Source organism: Acomys minous (assembly GCF_964271855.1).
Source record: "Acomys minous genome assembly, chromosome: 2".
In the NCBI taxonomy this organism is placed as follows: Eukaryota; Metazoa; Chordata; class Mammalia; order Rodentia; family Muridae; genus Acomys; species Acomys minous.
Window position 1 is genome coordinate 62,036,809 of NC_140484.1, and position 26,100 is coordinate 62,062,908.

The window sequence follows — 26,100 nt, forward strand, 5'->3', positions numbered from 1 at the left end:
TGCACAGCATAGTTCATTCCTAATATGCTCCTCAGAAAGCCCTAACCTACCACTTCGTTGTACCGAGGAGGGAAACTAAGATACAGGAGGTCATGAGGAATTGAGTCACTGATAGCCTAAGAACCATGAAGTAAGTGGCTGCTCATAGGTCATGCTGTGCAACTCAGCCCTAAGTAAATGCAAGCTCCATATAGGTAGAGACGCACCTGGGCCGCACTGAATCAGAGCCTCGCACATACACCCCACTCACCACACCTGACCAGCACGATCTCCATTTGAGACCTGATGGGAAAAAAGACTGAAACACCCCTGGAGTTCCAAACGGTAGAGCTAGCGCCGAAGAAGGCTTAGAACATGGTTAATGATTTCTCAGTGTGGGGTCTGGAGACATGCTCTATCAGAAGATCCGAGTTCTGTTCCCGGCACCGACTCCAGGCAGCTAAAATGTAGCTCCCGCTTCAGAGGATCCAACACCCCCATCTGGCCTTTGCAGGCACTGTATGCACTGCACACACATGCGCACACACACACACACACACACACACACACACACACACACACACACACACTCAATAAAAAGTAAGACAGCTTGACTTTGATCTCCAGAACCAACGTGGTTGAAGGAGAGAAGCAACTCCCTTACCTAGTCCTCTGACATTCGCACTTGGGCCATTGTGTGTGGACCGCCTTCCACCCACATAAAAACAAACAAATGTAAAGAAAATATTACAAAAATGAATTCTCAGCTTGAGACAGCAGAGATCCTCCTCGCCTGTTTTAGTTATAAAAGCATCGTATGTTATATCAACAATGCTCGCTTCAAACTCCAGCTGCTGTTGATTCGATGTTGGCAGACAAGGACAGATGAAACCAAGAAGTCTTGGAAGACAATTAAGATCCCTATAAAGAGTCTTTGACCATCTTTCTGCACCTTAGCTTTCCATGTTCTGTCAAGTAAGGACACAGCTCTCCCCTCTCCAGAGGATGCTACCTACCTTAAGTAAGGGAGGGTACCAGCAGCGTGACCCCAGACTCCGCACCTGTGTGGGAATAAACTGTTATTCCTCACGAATTGCTTGCTCTTCAGTATTCCATTACAGGCACCCACTACATTAAATATCACTGGCATCAAGTTCTAATTAATTTTTAAATATTTATTTGTTTATTTTTATTTTCTCAAAACAGGGTTTCTCTGTGTAGCCTTGCCTGTCCTGGAACTCTCTCTGTAGATCAGACTGGTCTTGAACTCAGAGATCCACCTGCCTCTACCTCCTGAGTGCTGGGATTAAAGGTGTGCACAACCACTTCCCCGCGCACGCATGCGCGCATGTGTGTGTGTATGTGTGTGTGTTTGTGTGTGCATTCATGTGTGTGTGTGAGACCATGTGTACTTGTGTGTGTGAATCTGTGTGTATATGTGTGTGCAAGAGAGTGCATGTATGTGTGTATGGGTGTGCGCTCACGCACATGTGTGTAGGTGTCCATAGAGGACAGAAGAGAACGTTGCATCCCCTGGAGCTAGGGCTGCAGGTAGTTATGAACCCCACAAGAATAGCAAGCACTCTTAACTACTGAGCCATCTTTCCAGCCCTGTCACACGATAAACCTTTGTGAACTGCCCCAAAACACCTAACAGTGTTTCTTAGCTACTATCCTATTGCTGTAAAGAGACACTGTGACCAAGGCAACTCTTATGAAAGAGAACATTCAATTGCTTACAGTTTCCGAAGGTTAGTTCATGATCATCATGGCAGGAGACAGACGGACATGGTACTAGAGCACTAGCTATGATAGCCTGATCCTCGGGTAGCAGGGAGAGAGGGAGAGAGAGACAGAGAGAGACAGCGAGACAGAGACAGACAGAGACAGAGACAGACTGACTGATTAACTGACTGACTGAGCTTGGGCCTGGCATGGGCTTTTGAAACCGCAAAGCCTACCCCTAATGACACACCTCTAACACAGCCAAACCCCCTAGTCCTTCCAAACAGTCCACCAACGGGCAACCAAGCACTCAAACAGATGAGCCTGTGAGGCCTTTCTTGTTCAAACCAGCACACAGTGAAAGAATGTTGTGTTTGTCATCAAAGAATAGAGTTAAGCGACTTCTTACCATTCAGAGTCAAGGTGTTGTGCTGACTTGAATGAGAAATGAACCCCCACAGTGTCCGACATCTGCGCACTTTGTCCTCAACTGGTGGCATTATTTGGGAGCCTTAGGAAGTGTATCTTTATTAAGGACTTGATGCTCTTGTTGGGGTGGACTCTCTGCTTCCTAATATGAATTCCCAGCTTACTGTCCGAGCTGCCATGCCAGGCTCTTGCCAAGATTCCTCAGAGGGATGGTAACGAACTCTCATCTATCTCCCTGGAGCCATAAGCTAAAATAAATCCTTCCTCTGTAAGTTGCCTTAGACATGGTATTTTGTCACAACATCAGAAAAGTAACTACTATAGAAGTTGGTACGAGAGAGTGGACTAATGCTGTTTAGAAGCTAACAATGCTGACTTTAGGAGGGATGCGAAAGATTTTGGAACCTTGCAACAGAAAAGTGGTGGGACGCTGTAATTAGAGGCTAATGTGCCAACTCAGCAGGGGGTTGAGAGACAGTGGTACTGACAAGAAGGACTGTGAAGGCCCCGCTCAAGGAGTCTCACAGCAACTAGCATCTGGACTAGAGACCACTCTCATGACATCCTGACAAAGACCGGCTGCTTCCTGCCCTTTTCCTAGGAATCTGCCTAAAAGTTAAGCTTGGCAGAGGAGATTCAAAGACAGCCTAATTCTGACTCTGTCACTTCATCAACTCATACTCACTCTTATGCAGGTCTACAATGAAAAAGAGCAAGTGGGAGCAGAAAGAAATACAGAATGCAGTTTGGAGAGAGAAAGCACACCGAGAAGCTTAATGCTATAGGCAAGGCTTGCGTTGAAAGACAGGCTGCAATTGTTCAGGAGATTAGCACCATGAAGGAGAACCTTGATTTTTCACTGGAATAAGGGAAGGATGTCCTCAGGGTAAGACCCCACCAAGCTAAGCTCCCAGCTTGTGAGAGGAAAAGGCCGAGGGTTGCTTTGCTCCTAAAAAGCAACAGCACACAAAAGCTGCTGCAGACATGGCTAGAAGGACACAGGGCCCACATCCCAAACTGGCGGCTGAACACGGCAGTGTTGTCCACATGGGTCTGGCTTTAGAATCATGAAGAATGCCCAGAGAAAGGTGTAGTAGAATCTTCCCCCACACTTTCAGACAGCTCTTGAGGCCAGATGTGTGGTAGGGCTGTCAGTGCTTGAAGGCCCAGAGAGGGCAAGAGGCTCTGATAGGCCATTGCATAGAGCCGTGCAATGAAGTCTGGGCTGCAGGAGACGCTTCAAATATTGGAGATGCTGGAACTGTGACTGATGGGACCCCAGGCCCCAGGTGACATGGGGCCTGAACCTACCTAGGGACTGATTTTAAAATTACTTTTCTTAATCGTTAAGATTATGATAGCTTTAAGCAAAAGTGTATCAACCCTTTTCTTTTTGAGAAAACTGGATTAAGGGAGTCTAATATATGAGATGTTGAGCAAATGACACTTAAAATTCATGCTGACCTCTCTAGCAAGCAGGAACAATCTAAAAGGAACAGGAGAGGTAGCCAAATTGAGGGTGTAAGGGCACAATGTGGCCTTGACAAGTGATGGGCTCAGGCACAGGGTGTGGACCTCCCCTCATAATACCAGAAAGGCAGCCCAAGACAAGGCTGAGTGCTGCCCTAAGGGTCAAAAAGAAAGCATCGAATCTCTAGCCAGTATCCTCAGGAGTCAAGCCAAAGAGACTCAATCCACGAAGAATGGGTGAGTTCAGTCAAGCCTCAGAGGAACAGGTACCAGGCTGCCATTACATGTGAGAGGTACAAGGCTATGACAGACAGGTCGGAGCCGTGCTGGAACGTAGGGTTTCAGATAGCTAAAGATACCAGCATGAAATAGGAAATAACTGTTTATGAAGTATGTAAATAAACAAAAGTTAATGATGGGAAAAAGAATGAGCAAGGAGCAACAGGAAATCAAAACTGCTCACAGTAAAGAATTGGATTTCCACTCCATACCACAGACTAAAATTAATTCCAAATGGTGTATGTACTTGAATATGAAGAGGGAAATTGATATTTCTACAAGAGAATATAGAGCAGCATGTTTTATGGGGGAAAGGGAAGGACATTTTGAAATAAGACACAGAATGTTTAAGTTTTAAAGGAGGAAAAAGTCCAAAGGCAATTATATGTAACTATATAAAAACTAGGAAATCTTGCCCACAAGAAGTCACCATCAAGAAAACGACAAAGTAGACGATGAACCAGGGGTCACTGACAACAAATAAGCATTCACAATATGTGAAATACTCCTACAAAGGAGTTAGACAAAGACAAGTAATGAAAATACAGGCAGAAGAGGTATGAATAGGGCCTGGGGACTTAACTACGTCAGTACAGTGCCTGCCTAGCATTCGTGAAGCTATAGACTCTATCTCCAGCACCCTCTAAATGCAGCTGTGGGCATATGTATGCAATCCCAGCCCTTGGAATGCGAAGGCAGGAAGATCTGAAGTTCAGGTTCATCCTCGGCTCCATGGCTAGTCCGAGGCCAGCATGGGTGTGAACAAAGCATTTCACAGCAGAGTGGTGAGTGGCACTATGGGAAGATGATTCAGCCTCATGACTGGAGAAATGCAAGCAAGATCACACTGAGGTACCACTTCCCTTGCAGACCACACTGCGATCTCATGTGCCACACAGTAGGCTAGCAAGCATCCACAGTAGGGTAACTCCAGGACTGCATCACTCATGGGGTCTCATCTGCTTTAGCTGTTTTCACAAAGCTGTATCTGTCTTGCAGCACAGAGCCACTGACAGGCCAACCATCCTGCCTGAGTACACACAGAAGAGAAACTGGTCCACTTGTGTGCTGGAGCCACATGCCAGGGTCATTGTAACTATGGAGCATAGAGAACCCTGGGACTGGTCCAAATGCCTGCTAACGGGGAAACAAGGATGCCATCAAACCACATGATAGTCACAGAGGTCTTTGTCACGGTGAGCAGCAGGCAGAGCACAGAAGACTGGCCAAATGCAGCTCTGGATGAAGTTCCAAAAACCAGAGAGAAGAGCAAGTCTCTGGTCCTCACGAGCAGCACAGCACCCTCAAGGCTGAGAAACAAACATGAATACAGGACAACTATATAAACACAACTTTCAGAGCAGTGACATCATCGGGGTGGGGCCAAGCAGAACAGGAAGCAGGGACTCCCTCACAGGACAGGTACCGTGCAGGCCTCCAGCCGGTGCCTTAGAATTTATATGACCATGTGTATTCTCTAGAATGCTTGAGAAAATGTGTAATATTAAAATGTGAGAAAGAAAAAAAGCAAAGGGCAGAGTAGAAACAAAGATTAAAAAAGAAAGAAAGAAAGAAAGAAAAACAATGAGGAGTAAAGTAGCTCAGGGGCTGGGGAAGGCCAAAGGCATAAAGACCACAAAAGAAATCAAATCCTATAAAATGAGCATTTTCTGTGACCTGGGACTAAGATATTCTCATTCTCTCTCCTCCTACCCCATCTCTCTCTCTCTCTCTCTCTCTCTCTCTCTCTCTCTCTCTCTCTCTCTCTCCACACACACACACACTCACTATATAAACAATACAAACTGCGCATGTAACCTAAAACCGTACAGGGAACACCTCCCCTTTTACTTCCATAACAATCAGATATACAACGTCACAGGCATCCATGTCTAATGAGAGTCATGTTTAGAGAGGCAGCTGATTACCCAGGTGTGATGGCACAAGCCTGGAACCCCAGCTATGGGGGATGAGGGCCTGGAGTTAGTAAGCTCAAAGCCTGTCTGAGCTAACAGTGACATGGTCAGAAGCTGAGAGGAGAGGAGAGTGAAGAAGAAGAGGGAAGAGAAGAGGGAGGGGTGAGAAAAATCTTCACCACAAGGAAGCATTCTATAGCTCACAAGACAATACCAGCTGTGTGTATGTGTGCGTGTATATATACACATATATGTATATATACATGTATATCTATTGACAAACCTATTTGTGTGTACACACGCGTTTATGTGTGTGAATACTCGTGAGCACACAAACACACAAGCACACATACAAACACGCACACACATGCCACAGAATGACTGGAGAAGCCCTGGAATAACATGCAGGAAGGAGTACATTCTCTCCGACCATCTGGTTTCCAGAGACTCTACTCAGTAGGCTTGATGACAAGCGCCTTTACCCGCAGAGGCATCTGCTAATCCACTGCTTGCCTTCTTGATGCTCGGTGACACTGTGAGCTCATGGACAAACCGACCAAACTGTTGGCCTGAGCCTAAACGCTCAGACAGGACTCACATTCGTTCTCCGTTTGGGGGGAGGGATCTATATCTGTGGCTGTGTCCCCTTGTCAACAGTTCACCGAACCACGTGAGGCAACAGGAACCAAATCAGCCTCGATGGCTGTCCTCCCAGGCAGACAGCAGCAGCAGGGTTCGATCACGTCAGTGCCGCTGCCAGGTTAAATGCAAACTGCTGGAGGCAGAAGTGCAATGGCCAGTGAGTTCCGCAGGAAAGAGCCTGCTCTTCTAACGCCTGCCCTCCATGCAGATGCTATGGAAAGCAGAGAATGACAGCGAGGGTCAACCGTCACTGTCCTCCCTCCTGGGACTAAGAAACACCTACGTTAGCAAAGCACACATCGCAGGGCGTCTGGTGGTGTATTCGGAGAAGACTAAATCACTAGGGCTCTGACCTAATCAGTGCTTAAAACCTTTGCTGGTTTCACAAGATGATGGCATTATTTGGAACATATGAAAAGGCGGGAGGCGGGACACTATGGAACTAGGCCACTGGAAGTGCGTCCTCAGGGGCTGTGTCTTGTTCCTGCCCCATTCTCTTCCAGTAGCTTCTTTCTCTGCTATCTGTCTGCAAGCAATGGAAGATGCCTGCACCACGTGCTTCCATGGTCGTGTTACTGAGCCAAGGGCACAGGCAACCGCAAACCGAGCCCTTGGAGACTGTGTGCCAAAGCAAACGCTTCTTTTCCTTAAATTGTTCTTGGGGGGTGGCAGGGGGGTTTGTCAGAGAAGAGACCCAGCAAAGAACACGTCTAGTGGTGACACTTGAAACTCAACAATGGCTAGTAATCTAAATTACAGATGCCTGCACCTCTGCAGGCACATCAAGACCAAGACAGACTCAGCAAGCACTCAGTCTTGTCAACCCCTCCCCAGCAGGCTCAGGGAGCTAAGAGCCCACAGTCCTGCGCGCAGCACAGCAATGCTGGGGAAGTGAAGACCACTTCAGAAGAAAGCAGAAGAAGAGGTGAGATAACTCACGCCTGAGGACCTACACCAAGAAGTACTGAGCAAATTCTTCAGGTTTAAGGATACGTGTGATATGTGCACACATGTATAGGACACATGCACATAGACATTACACATGCACGTATACATGCATTACATAAATATATTATACACACACATGCATACATTCACGCCAATGCATACTAGCTTGAAATTAGGATCTCTTCAGAGTAAAATAACAGAAAATTACAAGTAAATGCATTTTATAGTTTTACTCTCCTTAAAAGATGATTACTAGCTGGGTTTGTCGGCCCACACCTTGAATCCCCGCACTCAGGAGGCAGAGGCAGTAGGATCTCTGTGAGTTCAAGGCCAGTCTGGTCTACACAGTGAGATCCAGGACAGCTAGAACAACATAGTAAGACTCTATCTTTAAAAAAAAAAAAGAAGAAGAAGAAGAATGAAACAAGAGAGAGACTGAATCCTCACACACACACACTCACATAAAAGATTTAACAAAAGAACAGGCAAGTAATGTTGTTCAACCAATAAATTCAACAACTTACAGGAAAGGATCAAATACCTTGAAAAACACAAAATACCAAAACAGTCTCAAGAAGAATAAACAGCATGCACAGGCACATAATGGGGATGCTGGGGGCAGGGAAGGTCCTGGATTTGCAGTAAATACTTAAGAGAAGACTCCACACTTATTTATATGGCTTCCCAGGTAAATTCTAGAAAACATATAAAGGTAAAATAATGCCCAGAATACGCACAAGGGGCTTCATCTGGGCCCTGATCACGAAGACCACAGACGTGGAGAACGCTGCAGGACTGTGACCTTGTGAGGTCCTTGTGACACACGGAGCAGAAGAATAAAGACTCCTCAGGCCCACATGAAGACCAGCCAGAACCAAACTGCCTGCCGTGGTGTGTGGCCACCATCATCTCAAGCATGAGGGAGGAGAACAGGTTCAGACTGGTGCCAAGCCAGGCAGGTTCCCTTTGCTGTTAAGCTCCCAAGACCCCAGCTAACACAGAGGAACGGCTTTGCCTCTCTTTGGAGTCCCTTTAATGTACAGTGAGTTAGTGTGGTCGTGACATGGGTACACCAGTGAAGCAAGGCTATTCACTTCATCACTGTGCCTTAGAGGATGGGAGGTCAGGGTCAGGATCACACAAGCCAGCGCACCAGACCTCCCACCCCGGGACTCCATCTCTTCAAAGTTCTGCAGCCTGCTATTAGGGGCTTTCCAGGCACTTTAACTTCCACATGTGAACTTCCCAGGGATGTTCATTTCAAACTACAGCAAACGCCTGCAGAAACCTAGTGCTAAAGCCACACTTAATGGTAAAGGACGGAAGATGGGAAGACACGGAATTCTGGTCCCACACTGCCACCTGTCCAGCTAAGATGCGGCTCTAGGACAGCCATGTGTACCTGAAAGTCTAAATTGCTGTTCCCTTTTCCGGCTACTCCACTGAGCCAGGCCAGCTTCTCTACAGGCCTGAAGCAAAGCTACACAGCCAGGAAGTCTGAATGCAGAAACAGATCTGAGCACCTAGCTGCTGTCTATCCAAAGGGTTGAAACAAAGGCAGACCAGTCACACTTCTGCCGCTAAGTGCTTTTTATGGAAAACAAAACTGCCTTCCACTGAAAAATGCTCTTTATGCAAAAATCAAATGGGTTACGGTTGTTCACATGAATTAATAAATACTTCTCAATTTCTCAGTGTTAACTCTAATACAGCAACATTGGCGGCCATCTATACCTCTATATTCAATGAATTAACCCAAACATAAACTAGAATTTGGGGGAGAATATTACACGTACCAAACATACATAATTTTTCCTTATGAAATTTCTTTATTTACTTAGATAGTTATGTTCCAATGGATGTTTAGAAAAATTTAGATAGATAAAGTAAGGGGGAGAGACGGACCAAAATGTATAGTGTGCATATGTGGAAGTATGAAAAAAAATAAAATGTACTAATAAAGACAGAGAAATGTCTAAATGATTCAAGTCTTGGTGGAGGATGTGTTAGGCTAGGCGCAAACAATCATGCTTCTTCGTAAAAAGGAGCCCTGGACGTTGGTACTCAAAAGGGAACCTGGAACATCCATGCTGAGGAAACTGAGCGGCCTCTATGTACTGCTCACAAAAGCTCCTGGGAGCCCAAACAGATTTTAAGAGCACAGAGAGACTCTGAGACCAAGCTGGGTGGTCCCCAGGCTTGGAACATTCACCTGTCATCTCTAGCACTCTGTAACCCAGGACATGTTAGGGACTTGATACCCTAACTACACACATGAGCTCAGGGGGATACCCTATATCTTCCACTGGAGAGGGATCGTAAGGTGGGGGTGGTGCCTTGTCTGCAGTCTCAGAAAGATACCCATCATCCCAATTTTTAAAATGCTTTCCAAAACCTCCACTACCATGTGCACAAACTTTCCCACAAAAATTTGATTAAATCTCTCTGGGAGGCATCTTCGTACAGCACCACTAGAAAACACCACCATGCCAAGCTGAAGCTGGGGGTAAAAAAAAAAAAAAAAAAAAAAAAAAAAAAAAAGAGTGCTGTGGCAGAGCGCATCAGTAGAGGAACACAGTTCCATATGAAAACGTTTAAAATACATTAGATTTTTGGTCAAGATGAAAGACAAAAGAAAAAAAAAAGCAATCTATTCTAATTGGGTTCCCATGGTAACTGTACAATTGGGTTTTTCAATATAACATCCCCAAGGCCCAATGCACACTTGTAAAATATACTTCCAACAGCCCGGATTGTTTTTACATTGCAGCACTCCCAGGAAGATCAATTACTATACATCCCCACCCTAACTATTAGTGGCGGGAGACTTCAGCGGTATTTGCCATATTAACATAAGTCACGTCCTGAACATTACCTATCAGGGTGATTATGTGGAAGTCGGCACGCACTTTAGGTTCACCAAACACACTCTGTGCAATCATTGGCCTTGTGATCATGCCTATGAAATGCAAGGAATCAAGTCCAAGTACACACCAGGCCACTATACCCCCCCCCCCCCCCCGCTTATTGATTTCCAGGATAAGCAGAATCAGTCATTAATAATTATATTAGAAAATGACCCTTGGGGTTAATCATATTCTTGCCAACTCTCTCTGTGGAAGTAAACAGCAAACAGTGGCTAATATAAATAAATAAACAAATAAAAGATAACCAATGAGAATTCAGATCTATATCTTAATATTCACAACACATTTCCCAGCCCAGAACTCTGGATTCATACAGTAGTTTCTCTCTGGGCCATGCTGGGCCCCCATCATAGGGCCTAGGGACAGAGTTCATCTATACTATGGGGTAGAGACCTGTGAGTACTTAGAAATGGTATGAAAAACAAAAGCTTATAATCTGCATTTCATGTGCAACACACACACACACACACACACACACACACACACACACAAGAAGAGAAGCTGTGGACGTGGGCTGGTGGGGGGGGGCACAAGGTGCTACAGGATTAGCTTATGAAAGAGATCAACTGGCTAGTTTGTAGAGAAAGACTGGCGCCATTTTCCCCTAAGCACATAAGGAAAGAGCACAGAAAAGAACAGCCAGCAACACAGGAGATGAGGAGTCTACCTAAAGGCACTATAGAGGGTCACAAGCCTCGTGGTCCAGGCTTTCGGGGCTTTTCCCTCAGTTTCCCAGCCCACTCCTCTTCTTAATAAATTGTCTGTTTCCTGATCCCTGGACATCCTCCCCCCCACCCCTTCTCTCTCTGAAGCCCTCCACGTCCTGCGTGTCTCTCCACAGCTGACACGTGGGCTTCCGGTTTTCCCTCCCCATCTCCTCCAGCTTCCTCCTCACTCACAACGGCTGCCAAGGTTCAAGGCTCCACTGTCCTGCTCTTTCTCTCACAAACGCTAATGGCCTTCCAACTTCCTTCTGAGTCTGTTTATAAACTCCTTTGTTAATGAGGCTGAGAACCCACAAAAAGGAATCCCAAATTTCCCAGTGACAGGAGATCTACCTTTACCCCCAAACCTCAACTTCATGCACAAGACACCATGTTCGGTTAGCTCTGGCAGTCAGAACACAATGCCACACAGGGTGGCTTAAAGGACAGGCCTTTATTTAACTTTGCATAGACCAGACAAATGCTCAGAAAGCTTTGACTACCTAGGCCCCTGCAGAGGGCTCTCTCTGTGGCATACCGACAGAGCATCGACTGCCTACCTTCCAAGGCATGGAGCTTGTGGGACTGACATCCACCTCACTCCTGTGACCTCACTTTGGCTTAACAGTCTTCTGAAGGCCTCTTCTCAAACACAAGCCTCACCGCCTACAACTGCAACCCCTGACCCTGTGACACAATGAAATGCACAGAGCAAAGTTGAGCCTTCGGTCACGTGCTGTCCAGGCGGAGGTGACCTGAAGGTCCTGATACACATAGTTTCCCACACACGACCCTTACTGAGTCACGCTGGGCAGCCTGAGACAGCACCACCTTACTATTGCAAATCCCTGTGGTGGCTAGTGTTCACTGCCAGGCCAACAGAGTCTAGAAGCACATGGGCATGTGCCCTTCAACACATTGAAACATCTGAGCAAATAAACAAACAAGTAAGTGATGAAGCTGGAGAGGCCAAGTTTGAATCCCAGAACTCAACTGAAAAGCCAGGCGTGGCAGACATGTGTAATCCTAGCCCCAGGGAGGTGGAGATGCACAGATTCCCTGTCACTACTAGCTGGCCAGCCCAGCCCACTCGGCAAGCTCCAGGCCAGTGAGAGACCCTGTCTCAAAAACCAACCAAACAAAATCACAAGTGCTAGATGCCCGAGGAACAACACATGTGTCTGACCTCTGGTCTCCACACAAGTGTGCAGAGACACCTGGACCGCTGCAAGTGCACACAAGACGCCCACGCACAAAGTGATCGGTATGGTCCTGGTCACACTTCATCCGGAAGGCGGCCTCACTCTGAGCCAGGTGGAGGTCTTTAAGCCCTACGGCCAAGGGCACATCAGCTAGTGGCAGGGTCATAGCAATCGTGTCTGGGAGAGCTGTGGAATGAAAGAATGCTTTGCCACCCCCAGCAACTCCAGTGTGCCTGGGATGTAGCTACTTTAAGATCAAGAGCCCCATTTACCTGTGTCTGGCCCCCACATCCAAGGAAGGGCAGCAGCTCTCAGAGCCTGTCCTCTTCTCCTGGCCCGCAAGAAAGGATAATCTTAAACTCAAGATTTACCCATGTTTACACCTGCTCATCTTTCTAAAGAAAACTTTCAGGCCATCCGTCAGAAGCAGCACTGTGGAAGCATCCTCCCCTAGTCTCCCAACTTTGACCCAAGGGGACTCTCGGTCCCCACCAGCAGCTACCAGTTAGTTCTCAGAGCCTTGCTCAGCCCAGAGACAGATGAGCTGCAGGAGGCACAGGGAGCCTGTTAATCAGCGGGCAGGCCACAGGACGCCCTGCATCCATCTGACTGGACAGCTTAATCTGATGCTAACACAATGGTGACAGAAACAAATTTTTTTCTGCACAATAAAGAATAGTACACCTGGGTCTTCTTGGGATAGCTGGCTAAATTCAGTAACTTTTGGAAATATATCATTTCTTTTCTTTGCCCATTATTCTAGAAACTTCCCCATGAGTGCTAAAAGCCTTACTAACAAGAACGGCAGCACACTCAGAACAGAGCTCGTACCACAACTGTGCTAAGGATGTGACAAGCTTGCTCATTTGATTCTCTGTCATCTGACACAGGCACCGGAGTCATGGCTGCCACTATCTTAACTAGATGACAATCTAGGAACACTGAGACTCTCAATCTCTGTTTCTGAGACCTTCCCTGAGCTCTGGCATCTACCACATAGACGGGCAAGGTCTGTAAAGCCTGTTGGCTCCAACTCCTCCACACCACTCTCGCCCAGCCACGTGTCCATTTCACACACACACACACACACACACACACACACACACACACCCTGAACACCCACGGCTCCCCAACTGCAGTTCCTGCCCTGGGGTCCTCTCTCCGGATCTTCTGTCTCTCGTGCTTAAATCTCAACTCAGAAGCCATTCATTCAGAAGGGCTGCTTCAAACTGTGATGGTTTGGATGTGAAATGTCCCCCATAATAACACACAAGTGTTGAAGGCTTGGTCCTCAGCTGGTGGTTCTCATCACTGGGACATGACTGGATGCTAAGGGCTTTGACCTAATCAATGGATTCATCCACTGATGTGTTTATAATATGACTGGAAGAAAGGGCCTCATTGGAAGTAGGTCACTAAGGGCATACCCTGGAAGGACACCATGACCTTGACTCTATCCTGTCTCTTTCTCTCCCTCCCTCTCCCATTTCTCTCTGTCTTGGCCATGGTTCTCCACCTCTGTTATAGGCCCAGAAACAATGGTGTCACTCACTGTGGTCTGAGACCTCTGAAAACACGATAAACTGTTCCCTTAAGTCGTTTTCTTGGGTACTTGGTCACAAAAACAAAAACCTAGCTTTCACAAAGATATTCCACCACTAACTAACACCCCTCGGTGAAAGCCAAATCCTCTACAGTCTTCCTGATGCCCTCGTTAGCACATATGATGCAAATACATCCAGTTTACCCAGGCCTCTGTACCCAGACATTCAAGAGCACAGCCCTCGAAGACAAAAGCTAGGATAAGCCTGTTACATCTTCTCCCAAAAAAACTCATGTGCTAGAACAGTTCCTCTACTATGCAGTACGAGAAGGCTTTGGACAGTGAGAGACAACCTCATGGAGCCAAAAGTACCTTCCTCACAGGACTTAGCCTCAGTCTCTCCCTTCTGCAGATGCCTGCCTGCCTGCCTTCTCCTTTACAACATGAGTTGAGGCAATACAAAGGCCCTAATCAGATGCAACACTGATATCCAACATCCCAGCCCCAACACATGAACCTCAAAGCTCTTTGCTCACACACATTACCCAGTCTCCAGTATTCTGTTACAGCACTGGAAATAAGGCCTATGACCCCACCGGCCCTCAGGGAGTATCTCCCCACATTGAGAACCACCAGAGGAGCCCCACAGGGATCTACCACCCAGTGAGAGCTTTTCATGGTCTTTATGTAAGCGAGCCAAGCACAAGCTCTATTTTTAATTTGCATTCTGATGTGACTGTACACCTAAAACTTGACAGTGTGAATTTAAGGATTCCATGGCTACCTACAGGAAGTACAGGTTGCCCCCCACAGAGCTCAGGCTGGGGGTGGAGGTGCCTATTAATGAGCTGCCTTCTTCCCCGCTGATATCTCTGCCTGAATGAGCAGTTAAAATAAGGCAATCTCCCCGCCTCAGAGCCCAACTGCCAGGCAAGGCAGACAGCATGCTTCTTTAAAATCCACATTAAATAAAAGTACACACACCAAACAGTTCCTCCTTCCAGAATAAGAAGAATGGCCCTGGCTAGATTGTTCTTGCCTATACTCCCATCCCTTGGAAGGTGGGTGGAGGCAGGAAGATCTGGACCTCAAGGTCATCCTGGCCTACAAGCTGAATTCCAGACCAACCAGGACTACAGGAGGCCCCATCTCAAAAATCAAAACAAAAGAACAAAAAGAGATAAAGAAAAAGGAACCTACATGTGGAAGTCTTTTCCAACTAGTCTCTCCTCTTACTCGAAGGTACCTCTCAGTCAGCTGACAAGCCATTCCCATGATCACCACAAACACCACCCCTCACCGCCAGACCCCACATGACCTCCACAGGCAGCACCCCTCACCACCAGACCCCACATGACCTTCATAGGCAGCACCCCTCACCACCAGACCTCACGTGACCTCCACAGGCAGCACCCCTCACCACCAGACCTCACGTGACCTCCACAGGCAGCACCCCTCACCACCAGACCTCACGTGACCTCCACAGGCAGCACCCCTCACCGCCAGACCTCACGTGACCTCCACAGGCAGCACCCCTCACCGCCAGACCTCACGTGACCTCCACAGGCACCACCCCTCACCGCCAGACCCCACGTGACCTCCACAGGCAGCACCCCTCACCGTCAGACCCCACGTGACCTCCACAGGCACCACCCCTCACCGCCAGACCCCACGTGACCTCCACAGGCAGCACCCCTCACCACCAGACCCCACGTGACCTCCAGAGGCACCACCCCTCACCACCAGACCCCACGTGACCTCCAGAGGCACCACCCCTCACCACCAGACCCCACGTGACCTCCAGAGGCACCACCCCTCACCGCCAGACCCCACGTGACCTCCAGAGGCACTACCCCTCACCGCCAGACTCCAGTGTTGACCTTCCTTTTCTTCCCATCTGAATGACACCCAGGCAAGTGCTCTTCGTTGGGATCAGAGCTATGGCCTGTTATCCCCACAACCCTCAGCATCGGACAGGCCTTCCTGGAGTTGGCCCACCACTGTTCCTCCAGCCCTCCTTGTTAGCTACATCCATACTCTTCTCAAACTAACTGCCTACTGATGGGTCCCCAAGTGCACCCCAGAGTTCATGTTCTAGGGTTCTACCTGGAATATCCCACCCTTGCCCCAACATCCCACCAACAGGAAATCTCACCAGCTGCTCCAGACACACTTTGAGGAGGGTTATGCGAGGGGTCCAGCAGAGATGTGGTAAGGTGGGTGGATGCTCCCTTCCCACTCTAGACACACACACACACACATTTCACTCCACTCACTAACAGGTGAGTATGAGGCAGAGATGGATCACAAAGAGCAAAGCACCTACATAGAGACAAGAGTCTTGTCATGTCATCTTCACTGCGCTCATGCACAGCTAAAGTGCTGCACGTTCCTCACTGGGTCCTGAGAACCACTGGGTACAGCAGACTCAGATTAAAGCTTTTCTTCACTACCAAGGACAATGCCTGGTGAAACTGGCCAGAAAGCCTTCATTGAATATATAAGCGTGTGTTTGTAGATGCCCTGCTGTGCCCGACAAAGGCCTTCCATCACCTCCTCTGCCTAAACATTGCCAAGAAAGCAGGACACAATGGTGAGAAGCCTGCCCCTAGTTGGCCTACAAATCTGGGTTAGCACCTCTACTTTATGCCCTCTGTACCGCTAAACCCAGTTTTCTCACAAGTAAGAAGAGAAAAGAAAGCCACTGTGTGCTCGTCCTTCTTGAGCTCATCCTGAGGATTTGATAAGATGCGCTAGGAGAGAGCATGGCCAACCTTTCGTTGGAAAGCCATAAAATAGCTTTGAATACCGGCTCAACCACACATCATGTCACCATGTCAAAAGGTTGGACACCCTGGCTAGGTAAAGCAACACAGACAGTATGCTTTCAACATTCACTCAAATAAGACCCATTCTCCCCCTGAAATTTCTGCAGAACTATGATATATTGAGGCGTGGGGGCCAGTGCATCAAATACCTGGCAAGAGGCAAGTTAAAGCGGGCAGAGTTTGTCTTGGCTTAGTTCTAGGGGGCACAGTGCTCTGTACTGGGGAAGGCATCGTGGTAGGAGCAGGAGGTGGCTGGTCCCACTGCATCCACAGTCATGAGGCAGAGCAATGAAAGCTGCTGCTCAACTGATTTTTTTTTTCCTTTTTCCCCTCAGTCTGGGACGGCAGCCCAAGGATGACGTCATTCCCTTCCCATCCCTGCTCAACCTAAAAAGCCATCTCAGACATCACAGACAGGGGTCTGTGATTCTAAAGTCCATGAAGTTGTCGGTCAAGATTAAGTATCACATACCAGGTGTGGTGGCGCACACCTTTAATCCCAGCACTGGGGAGGCAGAGGATGAGGGTCTCTGGGAGTTAGAGGCCAGCCTAGTCTACATAAGCAGTTAGTCTAGGCGATCCAGCACTACACAGTGAGACATCGACTTAAAAAAAAAATTAACCATCACCAAGGGGTTTTGAGACAAGATTTCATGTAGCCCAGGTTCCCCTTTGTACTCTCTATATAGCCAAGGATGGACCCTCGCCTCCACCTTCTGAGCACTGGGGTTTCAGGTACTCACAGCAAGCAGACCTAGGTTATCCCGATGCTACGGCATGAGCAGTCACAGGCGGGATGGGGCTGGACAGGCTGGTGTCACTCCTGGTGCCTGACTGGGTCATCGTGTGGGATTGAGTGTCTGGTCCTTCAGGATATTCTTTCACCCTAACAGACTAGAGATGTCAAGCCTGGCTGGCACTGGCAGCATATTAGGAGCACACAGGAAGCAAAGCCGCGTGCATTTGGTACCAATAATGAGGATATCCTCCCATGGCATGGCTGAACTTGGCCTGCTGAGCAGATGGGTCATGAGGCCGAGCACTTTGAGATCTCTCAGTAACAAAAATCAGAACAGACAGCAGAGCAAACCAGCTCCACAAAAGAAACTTTAGCTATCCAGCACCTCAGCAGGGAGGAGCCACACTCGACACCAGACAGACAGGCTGGTCTCTCACATGATGGAGAAGGGGGTTCTGTGGCCTCTAGTTCTGCTCCACCGAACACTGCTTTGTGACTGTCAGCGGATGTTACCCCAAGGCGACTGTTATCACTACTCGGAGCTCACCAGAACCTGGCCTCCGAAATCCCTCAAGAAACCACTTTTATCATAGCCCACCGCTGCCAGCAGACCAAATCTTGAAGTGAACTTTCTCAAAGTCATGGCAGCCATCTTGTCTCCAGGGAACTTTGCAGGTGACCACTGCGCTGCTAACCTAGATGGGGTCTTGGTATGTGTGCGGGGAGTGTGTGAATCTGTGGTATAAGTTTTAGTTGGAGTTGAAAGAAACAAAGATGGTTCACTGAAGGAAACAAGCGTGCTGACTAGGCTGCAGGCAAACTAGGATGCTGACTAGACTGAAGGGCAGTGTGCATGCTGGCTGACCTGGAAGAGAAAAAGGCTTTTAACTGAGGCTGTGGTTTCAAGGGAAGGCTTCCATCCACGCTGTGTTTTTTATTTATATATATATATAAAATATAAAAAACCCAAGCATTTGTTTATTACTGCCTGTGCTCCCTACCCAGGTAGATGGAATAAGTCAATCATTTTCATCGAGGAGGCTCAGGAGTGAGGTGGTTAGCAGCTGCCCATTTCACCCAGTATCTGACTCCATCAGCATCACACTGTTGCTCTCTGCACACATGGCCCTAGCATTTGCTATAAAAACCCCTATCAGCTACACACACACACACACACACACACACACACACACACACACACACACCCTATTTCGGCTTGTCTTTGAAAGTTGGCCCTCACCTGAGAGACGCTGCTTCTACTCAGAAGAAGAAAAGCAGAGCATCCTACTCAGAAGGCCGCTGAGGAGGGAGGCAAGTCATGCGTGCTAGTGCTTCATACTTGCACATAAAGCTAATGCCAGGGGTTCTGGTCACATCTGCATCCGCTGTCAGAACCACAAAACCAAGAGTTATAATGTGATGATAACATGTTGGGTTTGCATGCTGAAGACAGACACGTGTCTCTAAAGAGTTGAAAATGTATCCATAAGCCTGCGCCACTTCTGCCAAGCATGGATAGATCCGGCCAGACGAGGACTTAGTGTTGCTCTGAGCTGAAACTTTCTCCTTTCCATCTTACCCTAAGGATGGACGCAAGGGCTCAGTAGAGCAACCAGCGTCCTCTAGGATCCTACAGAGCTGCGTATATCCTCCAGTCCCCAGTTCTAGACTCCTGCCATGGGACTCTATAACCCACCTTGGGAACCAGGGCTCTCAGGGCTCTCCATCTACCCAACACCCCCATGACTCAAGTCCTGGCTCCCACTCCATTCCAGAGCCATGCTCTCTCCTCACCCACCAAGGCACTACTGAAATCCAGTGTTGGGATCACCCAATCTGCCAATAGGCTAAGAGTGCTTTGAACTACTATCCATACGACTCAATTTGTCAGTAAAAACTGCCACCAGCGCTGTGCTTGCAGAAAAATGTCCATAAATGCATTATTGCAACTGGCAGATCGATGTCTATAATAAAAACAAATAGATTTAACAAGTGCCTGCTTTTACGAGCCACGCCATTGGTGGACTGCGCATTTGGTGTCACCCTCAGACTTCTGGGAATGGGCCCCAAAGCTGGGCTGGATGCAGGGCTGACTTCACAAGTGTTATGGGTAGGAAATTATTCTAACAAGAAAATTTTAGTAGCAGAGTGGACCGCACCAGGCATTTATCGCCCTCTCACTGTTCCTTTTGTGGTTATACATGACAACAAATAAAAGCTGTAAGATGTTTCTATAGAATTTTTTTTTAACTGGTCCTACTTGTATGCTGCAGCCCAAAATGAGTTCACTACAGCTGGGAGTGCAGAAAACAAGTTTCTACCATCAATAAGAGTGTCACCATTGTGTCCGTGGCCCCTGGGGAAAGGCTGTCTATTTGGTTACTTTCCTAGGACAGACTCTGGAGCAAGGAAGCTGGCCTAACCCAGGGATGCTGGGATGCCTGGCATCCTGGTAGACCCAACCTGTGACCCCCTCCACATGGAAACCCCATCTGCCAAGGCACTGATTCCTTTAAGGTCACAGAAGGTCGCCAGAGGATTTAGTCCCTTTCTTAAGGCAAATCATTTTAACAGCTACAGGAAGGAGTAAGCCACTTATTACTTATGCTCCACATATTCCTCATGTGGTTTTCCCCCAAACCACACGGCCCTCCTTCAGTGAACCCTTTATTACTGCTAATTTTTGTCAGAAAGCTTGACCGGTGCCATGACCCAGCAGTCGAACAACAAGGACACACACCACACCGTATTCAGGCCACAGTGCTGAGTCTCCAACTCCTATCCATCTATGCCCAGCTCAGGCCTCCACGGCAAACTGAGTAAGAAAATCCATCCTGTCAATCATAGCAGAGCCAGCCTCCGGCAAGGCTCTAACCTACTCCCTTTCAGACAAATCCTGTCGCTTTCACTTCAGACCCAGAACTGGTGTAGGCCAGTTTGTTTATCATTATCTATGGACAGGCTGATGGAGGCTACACTCTGCACGGTAGAATGTTGGTCTCTAAGTCTCTGATCTGAACCTTCAGGTTTTATTTAAATAACAGTCTGCAGTCAGACATCAACGCCTTCAGTAAGAACTTCGGTAAAGCCAGCCACTCACCAAAAGAGGACCAGGCACAGCTGTGGTAGCAGCCAAGCCAGGATCTTACAGAGTCTGAGATACAGACCCAACCAGCCAAAAGCCTGGGGGGAAAGTAGCTCTTCAGTGGAGACTTTATAGCGAGGTGGGTCATTGGCAGGGTCACAATGACGTGTGACCCTGTTTGTGGACATGTGACAACTGTTTGTAGACTTAGTAGATGCCATGTGTGCTTTGAATGTTTATCTTTTTCAGGGCTAATGGTCTGTGATCCTTCCAGCCAAAAGAAGTCACAGACATAAGCAGGCCCATCCAACCTGTGTCCCATGGGCCACATGGGACTGAGGACAGCTACGAATGTGGCCCAACAAAAAATTACAAACTTATTAAAATATTCTAAGTTTTTTTTATGTGGGTTTTTCCTTTTCTTTTTGTAACTCAACTGCACGATTTTCAAGTGTGAACTTTATAGACAACATGTCATACATGTCAAAAGGTTGGATGCCACCTGAGTCGCCTGCAGCACGGTTCACTGTGCTATTGGGTGAGGCTATTGCGGGGGGGGGGGGGGGGGAGGGACAGTCCCGTGACAAGGAAGAAAAGGAATCCAGACAAGTTAGTTACACTTTCATTGCTTCCTATCAAAACCAGACTGAACATCTGAGAAAGGCAGTGACAAGGAGCTGGTATTGATGCTGTGAGAGGTGGGTCCTACATGTTTGTACACTGTAAAATAAGAACAATTATAGCAACTTAATTGGGCAGTTTGGTTGTTGGCTGGTTGTATTTCGGAGACATAAGAGTTTCACCCTGTCTCAGCATAGCCTAGAACAACTAACTGTGTAGCCCAAACTGGTCTTTAATTCCTGGCAATCCTCCTGACTCAGCCTCTCAAGCTGGAGCCACCACACTCAGCTTTGTAAAAGATGCTGGGAAAGAAGGAAGGGAGGCCATTCTGGTGTCCTCCCTGTCCCTGTATCCCTGCACCAAGGAAAAGGGGACCTTGACTGACTTTACTGGTCAGTTTGTTGTTGTTGTTGTTGTTTGTTTGTTTGTTTGTCATCTTGACACAAGCTCAGGTCATCTAGGAGGAGGGGAGGATTTTAACTGATAGAACTCCTCCATCAGATTGGCCTGGCAGGTGGGCATAGCTCTGCCGTATTGTCTCCCCTAATGACTAGTGTGGAAGGGCCCAGCCCACTATGGATACCCTGGACACATAGTCCTTGGGTATATAAGACATCAGGCTGAGCAAGTCATAAAAAGCAAGCCAGTAAACAACACTCCGCCATGGTCTCTGCTTCAGTTCCTGCCTCCAGGTTCTTGCTCTTCTTGAGTTCCTGCCCTGGCTTCCTTTCATGGTGGACTGTCATCAGGACAGGTAGGCCAAATAAACCCTTCCCTCCCACGTGCATAGAGTTTTATCTCCGCAGTAGAAAAGTAAGTCAATGACACACCTGTGAAGGTAGGCCCAGCAAGGTGAGGGAGTGGAGACAGGCCCAGATGCAGTCCCCTGAGCTAGAACAGGGCCCAGAGACTGGTGTCTTTTGCTCTCCACAGAAAGAAGGTTGATGTCTAAGACACAGCTCAGCTACCTTACCAGTACAACTGGGGCTCTGTTTCTTAAACTTCGGTCACAGCAGAAACTTCTTCAAATCCATGCCACACATTAATCAAACCCGTATTGTGATGGATTTTTGTTTTCCCCAATGGGGTAAAAAATACTTCCATAGAAAAGTACCTTCAGCATAAACCCAGAGTCCTTGTGGCTTGGTTCCTCAGACCTCAGAAGGTAAGGCCCTACTTCACTGCCAAATTCCAAGTCAAAACCCAGAGAGTGCTCAGGAAGGGATGATGCCTCAGGCAGGCCATTAGTGTAGCCACTCTCAGGCTCTGGGTCCTGGCAGATGCTCAGATAACATGCCCAAGCTGACAGGACACTGACCACAAGCCAGGCTTCTCATCACCACAAGAGACATATAAAGTTAACAAAATCCCACATGTGGGATCATCAGTCAGGGAGAGATGAAGAGCAGGTTGATCTAACAGAGACTGCACATATGTCTAACAGAGACTGCTCGTTATATTATGCCCTTTGCACGAGCTGATTCTTGTATCTGAGGATGCTCCAGCCACGCACAAGTTGTGTGTACACAGGTACACACACACACACACACACACACACACACACACGCACGCACACACACACACACTCAAACCTTGCTTCTTAGAACACACAATCAGTTTCTAGATGAGGCAGCTAGGAGTAAAACTCACAGAACGATGACCAGGACCCACTGGGTGAGGAATACACGACCTGGGGTCTCGGTACTGTCACTGTACCTGGCTATATGAGGCTATCTGTTTACTCAAGTGTTTTAAGGATGAGGTTTTGCACAGATGTGCCAATCACTAGCCATGTTGTTGCAGGACTCTGGGACTTGGTTATTTCCCCCCTATTCTCAAGAAAGAAGGAGCTGTGAGAAGCATGGGCCTGCCGCAAGAGGATCTGAGCAGGTGCTTCTGGAAGCTTCCTGAAAGGTAGGTGAAGTGGATCCCCTTGTTCTAGGCAGCTGTAAAGGGAAAGAGGATGGTCAGAGGATCTGCAGGGCTCCAGCAGAGGCTTGAAAAGTGTTCGGCATCTGGAGGTGTGGCAGGAGACAAACAGTTACCAGGCAGATTGGCCCAAGTACCCCAAGTCCAGGGAAAGCAATGCATTCTCAGTGCAGCCTGTACAGGAGAGGCTGAAGTCCTGGAGAAAGGAAGGAGCCCTTAAGACAACTCAGGGTCGAGACTGCCTCTCCGCTCTATCCAGGGAGGGCCCCCGCAACTCACCAGCTTGAAAACTGTGCAGACACTCAGCAACTTAGACGGTACACAGTGTGGCCTGACGCCTGACTCTGGCACTGAGAAGTGCGGGCTGCCCCGGCAAGTAGGGGCTAGGGGCGGGGCCTGGTGCGCGGGGCGGGGCCTGGTGCGCGCGGGGCGGAGTCAAGTTACCGCTGGCGTTGAGTTGCTGGGGCTTTTGTCGGAGGGTGTAAGGCAAGCCTTGCGTGCGGGGGCGTGTCCGGGAGCTGCCGGAAGAGAGGCGGAGAGTAAAGGGCGGGCTCTTTGCTGGCGGAGCGTGCCCAGTGGGAGTCTCCGGGCTGCTGCTCTCTGCCTCCTCTCTGGGTTCCTGTTCTCTGATCAGGCTTCTCCCAGACCTGAAACCGGTTCTTAGCCCATCCTAGAATTCACGCGCACTAGCCCTCTGGAGCCAGGCTGCACCTTCTCACCTCACTACCCCTTGTCCCAGTGTACCTCCTTAGACACAGTGCCCAGTGGAAGCACTAAGCCCGGTAGGAATCCAAGTCGCTGCCCAACTGGGCCTGTACCTGTGGGCTGGGCCAGGGCTGTCTTTTTAGTTCTTCTTGGCACTTGCATTCAGAATGGTTCAGTCGCAGTTCAGCTAGTGTGGCTATCTAGCGCTGATGTGAGGTGACAAGAATTGAATTTTGTCGACCAGGAAAGCCTTGCCGGAAGTCTCCCTCTATACCTCCGAACGTGGCCTTATTTGAAAACTGAAAATGAGAAATGCTAAGATTAAATCAGAGGTCCTGTTGAGACCCCAACAAGTACACTCTGAAGCAGAAACTCTCTGGTTTGCAGAACTGGAGCCATTGCTCCAAAGTGAAGAACACTGGATCAGGCAAGACTTCCAGTGGAGGGATTGGGACACCAACCTAGCCACATAACCTTCGACAGGCACTGGGGTGAAGGTGTTCCAGAAATCACTAGAGTGAGCAACTAGTGATTGAAACCCATGCCACAAGAGGGAACCAATCCCTGACACTGCCTGGAGGGGTCAGGACCCAGAAGGTGGATAGCCCAGAAACCCAGAATAGAACCAAAGAGAACTGACCAAAATAAGAAATTTAAAAAAAAAAAAATTTAAAAAAAGAAAGAAAGAAAAAGAAAAGAGAAAAAAAGTCAGTAAAATGATCCCTAATGGTATTCTGCTGTCGTCATCCACAGGAGCCTAACATAATCATCATCAGAGAAGCTTCACCCAGAAACTGATGGAAACAGACGCAGAGACCCACAGCCAAACATTAGGCGGGACTCAGGAAATCCTGCCAAGGACAAGGAGGAAGAATTGTAGGAGCCATGGGAGTCAAGGACACCAAAGAAAACCCACAGAACCAACTAACCTGAGCTCGTGGGGCCGCGCAGAGGCTGAACTGAAGCATGGGTCTGGCGTAAGCCCTGTGCGTATATGTTACATTTGTCCAGCTTATGTTCTGGCGGGACTCCTAGCAGTGGAATTGGAGGCTGTGTCTAACTCTTCTAGCTGCTTTTGGGACCCTTTTCCTCCCACTAGGTTCCCTCTTCCGGTTCTAACATGAGGGGAGATGCCTAGTCTTATGCAACTTGACATGCACTGTTTGGTTGCTATCCATGAGGGGCCTGCCATTTTCTGAAGAAAATTGGAGGAGTGGGCAGGAGGGAGGGGACACTGCAGTGGGAATGTAATATGTGAGAGCGGAATAAAAATATCTATGGTAAAAGATTAATATTAAGACAAGATTATTCTCCACAACTGGTGTACAAAGGTGAGCTAATCTTCTTAAGAAAGTGATAGATTGATTTTCTTTTAGGATAAAAATTCATGTCTTAAAGTTCTACAAGAAAGCATTATTTCAATTTTTTTAGAAAAAGAGCAACACTAAACAGAATAAACAGAAACAAACAAACAAAAAAGAACACTGGCTATCTCTTCCAGAGGTCCTGGGTTCAATTCCCAGCACCCACAGGACAGCTTACAGCTGCTGTAACTTCAGTCCCAGGGGATCCAATGCCTTCTTCTGGCCTCTGTAGGCACAAGGCATACACAGGATACACAGACATATGTAGGCGAAACACCCATACACATAAAACAAATAAAAAAGTAAATAAATCTAAATAAATAAATAAGTTCTGGATTATATTTTAGTATGAATTTCTGAGTGTGGCCAGTCAGATTTTTTTTTCATTGCTGTGACAAGTATCTGAGAAAAACAAAGGGAGGAGCTACTGTTTCTAGCTCACAGCTTCAGTCTGCTGTAGGCTGGCCTTGTTCTTTCTAGGCTGTGATGAAACCGGAGGATGTGACAAGGTAGGTGAAGTAACACCTCACCTCAGGTTGAACAGGAAGGGAGAAGAAGAGAGAGAGGACAAGAGACCCGCACAGAGGAGGGAGAAAACCAACTCTTGTAGATTGTTATCTGACCTCCACACATGTGGAATAGTACACACACACACACATGCACGCACACACACACACACAAAGACTAAAAGGAAAAATATTAATCTATCAAGAAAGTATTCTGATTATATCAGAGCCCTCAGAATGCAATCACTTCTCAAAGGCCTATCAGCCTGTGGAGGCCGTTCAGATTCAACCCGTATCTGAGCATTGCTGGGGTCTGGGGAAGAAGGAGGAAATGAAGGCTGGTATTGTCATCTGAACTCTGCCCTTCCTCCTGTGGGATGGAACGGTCTCTATAACAGCCAAGACCACCAAAGTGGCTTATGTAGCATTGAATAGAGTGAGCAAGGGAGACTGAGGACAGTGCTATCACCCAGAGCGTGTCATAGACCATGCATGTAACTCTTTTAGCAGAACTCAGTGCTCCTCGCTCGGAAGGAGGTAAGCACTGTTTAGGATCAGG

The 26,100-nt window shown here is 47.9% G+C and overlaps 1 protein-coding gene across 2 annotated transcripts in view; it reads right to left on the bottom strand.

The window, feature by feature from the left end:
* The window catches only part of MGMT (O-6-methylguanine-DNA methyltransferase), a 240,376-nt gene extending 216,984 nt beyond the window's left edge, over positions 1-23,392 (bottom strand). The window contains exons 1-2 of one of the 2 annotated variants that reach the window (XM_084773173.1): positions 23,246-23,337; positions 996-1,040 (exon numbers count right to left, since the gene is read on the bottom strand). The gene's annotated coding sequence lies outside the window, so the exon portion shown is untranslated. Of the gene's footprint in view, positions 1-995; positions 1,041-23,245 lie in introns of both variants that reach the window. The other variant, XM_084773172.1, reaches the window with a different exon arrangement.
* Positions 23,393-26,100: the final 2,708 nt, after the last annotated feature.